We start from the raw sequence: 5228 nt of genomic DNA on the forward strand, positions 1-5228 counted from the left end.
TGCTCTGCCTTCCCTCACTTCTGCCTATTTCTAGGTATTCTATATTCTACATTTTAAGACTCTGAGTTTACATATTCTAGTTAGTTCATATTCGTGAAATCATACAATATCTGTGGTTTGTGTCTGACTTATTTCACTCAGAATTATGTCCTCAAGATTCATCCATGTTGCTGCATGCTTCAGGACTTCATTTCTTCTTACTGCTGCATAATATTCCATCGTATGTTTATACCACATTTTGTTTATCCATTCATGTGTTGATGAGCATTTGGATTGTTTCCATCTTTTGGCAATGGTGAACAATGCCCCTATGAACATCAGTGTGCAAATATCTGTGTCCCTGCTGTCAGATCTTTGGATATATACTTAGTAGTGGAGTTGCCGGGTCACCTGGCACATTTGGTTCTTTTTTATATCTTCTTTTTCTTTGCTGAAACTCATTTTTTTTCATTTGTTATAAGCATGTATGTATTTGTTTGTTGAAGCATTTTTATGATAGTTGTTCTAAAATATTGGTCAAACAATTCCACAATCATTATCATCTTGATTTTGGCATCTAAGCATCTTTTTTCTTTCAGTTTGAGATCTTCCTTCTTGGTATGATGAGTTTCCATTGAAACCTGGTCATTTTGTATTATGTTCTGAGACTCTGGATTGTAATTAAACCTGTTTTGCTTTTTTTTTTTTTTTTTTTCTTTTTCTAAGACTGTTCCAACAAGGGGACATGTCCCCTTGTTATTCCCAGGTGCAGATAGAAGTCTAGGTTCTCTACTTGCCCTCCTTTGACAACTGAGGAAGGGATTCCTCATTATTACAGGCTGTATGTAGGAATTCCACTCCCTACTAGGCCTCCACTAACATCTCCCTAGCTGGGAGTGTTGGGAATGCCTTGGTACTGCTCCCCACCATGGTCTCCACAAGGGGTGTGTGTGGCCTTTTATTACTGCTGGACAGTGGTGAAAATTCTGACTTTCCACTAGGCCTCCTCTGACACCACCCCAGCAGGGAGGGGGCAGAGCCTTATTACTGCCCAGAGGGGACGATTATCCCAGCTCCCTACTTGGCCTTCACTAATACCACCTTGGTAGGACTGGGACACCTCCTTATGACCTCAGGAGGGCAGAAGTCCAGGCTCCCCACTTGGCCTTTACTGGCTTGAGGGGGAATGGGGCCGAAGTTTCTTCTGTGGTGTTTCCCTAGTGGAGCAGTTATTGTCTAAAAGTTTAATGTCTTGCTTAGCTGCCCCTTTCCTGGTCCTTTGGCTAGAGAGAGCATGCTTTTCTTGGAGCATTTTTTTGTCTGTGGCCATTGGTGTTCTGGGTTGCTAGCATCTTCAGCTCAAAGTGTGGAATATATGAGGTAAAAAGAAAACCCAGGGACTCACCACCATGTTGTTCCTAGGATCCCAATTTCCCTAGGCAGTCTGCCTTCTTGTCTCCATCTTTCAGTCTTATGTTTGTTTAATATATAATGTCCAGGGTTTTTAATTGTACTTAGCAGTAGGAATAGGGAAAAGTACATCTGCTTCATCTTCCTGGAAGCTGAAGTTCCATACCTTTTTTAACATTTTATTTTGAAATAGTTATAACTTCACAGGAAGTTGCAAAGATAATACAGAGGTTCCATGTATCCCTCATACACTTTCCCTCAATGGGTTATATCTGGTGTAACTACAGTATAATATAAAACCAAGAAATTGACGTTGGTACAATGTGTGTGTATAATTTTATGTCTTTTAATCACATGTAGATTTATGTAACTGCTACCACAATCATGATACAGAACTATCACCACAAAGATCACGCTCATGTTATCCCTTTATATTCACACCCACCCACGCTTCCCACCACCATCCTTAGCCCCTGGCAACCACTAATTTCTTTTTCATCTCTATATAATTGTCATTATATACGTGGAACCATACACTATGTGATCATATTTTTTCATTCCTCATACTGCCCTTGAGATCCATCTGAGCTATGAAATATTTAATGCTGGTTCCTTTTTATTTCTGAGCCTTATTCCACAATCCATGTATTTTTGAAACACCTGGCTGATCACTTTATTTCAGACCCAGTAGGTTACTTTTATTTAGTTCTTTTTTTTTTTTCATAGAAACACCATGCAGAAAGTACAGAGTACCCATATACCCCCCTTTCACACCAAGTTTTCCTTATTATTAACATCTTGCATTAATGCGGTACCTTTGTTACAATTTATGAAACAAAATTATTATATTTATGCTATTACCTTCAGCCCACTGTTTATATTAGGGTTCTCTCTTTGTGTTGTACCATTCCGTGGGGTTTGTGTGTGCATGTGGTAACTTGTATGCAACCTAAAATTTCTTTTTATCCCTTTTCAAATATACAGTGGCATTAATTACATACACAAAGTTGTTACCTCCATCCCCATCATCCATTGCCAAAACTTTTCCATCACTCCAAGCAGAAACTCTATTATATCAATTAAATATTAACTCATCATTCTTATCCCCCACCTAGCCCCTGGTAACCTATATTCTACTTTCTGAAATTATGAAGATGCATATTATACTTATTTCATATAAATGAAATCATACAGTATTTGTCCTTTTGTGTCTGGCTTATTTCACACATCATGATGTCTTCAAGGTTCATCTATATTGTAACATGCATCAGAACTTCATTTCTTTTTAGGTCCAATTTTTTTGGCAGTTGTGAATAATGCCACTATGAACATCAGTGTGCAAAATGTCTGTTCAAGTCCCTGCTTTCAATTCTTAGGATGGCCACATCTCTTAATCGAAGATTAAACACTCATTTGCACATACTGTGCTACAATGGAACAAAAAAGGACACATGAAATGTCCAAAGAAACGACACTTTGCAAACAAGGAAAGGTGCTCTTATAGCAAAAGTTAACAGCAAAAGTGTTGAGTGTTGAAGACATGTTAATAGTATCAATAAGGATTCTTGGGAGTATTTCTAGTTTGTGGTAGCCATGACTTTCACAAACAGCACTATTGAGGAATAATTGATACACTATAAAGTGCATGTATTTAACTTTTTATGTTACAATATGTACAATTTTATGTTTTGACATAGTTCACATCTGTGAAATCATCACCACAATCAAGATGAGCATATTCATCATTCCTAATGATTTTAGCTATGTGTTTTGAGTTGCACTGGCATCCTGCTGTTTTTCTAATACAGTAAAGCAGACTCCCACTTCAGGGTCTTTGCATTTACAGTTCCCTCTGCCTGGAAAGCTTGTACCCTAGACATCTGCATATCACCCCCCCCCCCCCACACACACACACACACACAGTCTCTTCATGTCTTTCCAGCACTGAGGCTTCTCTGATCTGGCATTCCATATTCCCTTTACCTTGCTTTATTTTTTGTCATGGCACATAACACCCAACATTGGTGATTTTATTTGTTTTCTGTCTGGATGCCCCTTTAGAATATAGATAGGCCTTATAAAGAGGAAGGACTTTGTTTACCACTGTGTCCCCATCACTTAGAAGTATGTGCACTTAGAGCAACATTAGAGACTGGCAGACCCCAGGCAAGTTGTTCTAGCAGGATAAGTTCATCACGGACATCTCTCTTTTTATCGGTCAAGTTTAGGTTCGGCTGCAAATAACAGAAAACTTAAAATAACAGTGACTTTAATAAAAGATATTTCTTTCTTTCTCATGTAAAGAAGTCTAAAGTAGCTCTTCAACCATCAGGGACCTAAGCTCCTCTTTGCTAATAAGAGGAACTTTTAGTTGCAAACTCATGGCCTAAGATGGTTGCTTGAGTACCAAACATCATGTCCATATTCTAGTTAACAGGAGAAAGAGAAATGGAAGGAAAAAAGGCAATGTTCCTTCCTGGTTACCTCTCATTCACCAAAATTTAGCCTACGTACAATCTTTGGGAAATAAGCTCATTATTGCAGATGGCCACAGATCCAGATAAATTGGGGTGGGGTGGGTGGGTTTCTTATTACTAGGTATCAAGTTGGCAGATAGTAATGTCTGACACCCTAGCCTTTATCATGTTATTCTTTTTGTTCATCTTTTCATGCTTCACCCCCAACAGAAGCCTCAGAGATAAAAGGGATAAAGAGGGGGGAAATGCAGCATTGTAAGTAAACAGGGGAAAATCTTTGTTCTACCTTTCCCTTTATTATTCTTTCAAAAACCGTCTCCAAAATATTCTAGAAGATATGCAGGCAAAGAAAAGAGTGAAGACCTGTTTCTCAGGGTCATTATGAAAGCTGATTAAATAAGTACAAAGTGCTTTTAGATCTTCTCTTCATAAGAAGTGTCCATAGTCTTAAATTCATTCAAAGATGAGCATACAAGTCAACAGGCTTTCCTTACTGGCAGCCAAGAGAAAGATACTTATTCAAAAGGTGTGTGATTGGAAAAATTGGACAACACTTTGACAGGTGATCAAAATTCTTATGAATGAGGAGCAGATAGACACTTTGTGCCTAACCTACAGATGAGATATCCTTAGGACACAACTGGGGAAATATAACCCAAATGTAATCATAAGGAAACTTAAGGAAAACCCAGAGCGAGTGATGAGGAATATTCTATTAAACAAATGAGGGACAGAACAGAAAAGACAAAGAATCATAAAAGACAAAGAAATCCTGAGGAACTGTAAAAGAGAGTAAAGAGATATGACCAAAAAATAGATTCCATGATTCTAGACAGGATCCTGTATAGATGGAAAAAATACTACAAAGACATTATTAGATCAAAGGACAAAACTGGTAGATTGACAATCTACCAAAATTAGTAGATTGAATCAAGGTTGTATTTCTTGAGCTTGATAACTGAACCACAGTTGTGTAGAAGAAATACTTACTCTAAGGTAATAAATACATACTTAAGTAGTTAGGGCAAAAGAACATTATGTAAGCAACCCACTCTTTTTTTTTTAGTGTTTGCGCAAACATTCTTTATTTAGCTTGGATAGTGGCTGTACTTGGATTTGTAATAAATCCATGAGCAAAGAAAGAATGTCTTTTTTTTTTTTAAACTTCATTTTATTGAGATATATTCACTTACCACGCAGTCATACAAAACAAATCGTACATTCGATTGTTCACAGTACCATTACATAGTTGTACATTCATCACCTAAATCAATCCCTGACACCTTCATTAGCACACACACAAAAATAATAATAATAATAATTAAAGTGAAAAAGAGCAATTGAAGTAAAAAAGAACACTGG

This window comes from Choloepus didactylus, chromosome 7, assembly GCF_015220235.1.
Source record: "Choloepus didactylus isolate mChoDid1 chromosome 7, mChoDid1.pri, whole genome shotgun sequence".
Classification (NCBI taxonomy): Eukaryota; Metazoa; Chordata; class Mammalia; order Pilosa; family Megalonychidae; genus Choloepus; species Choloepus didactylus.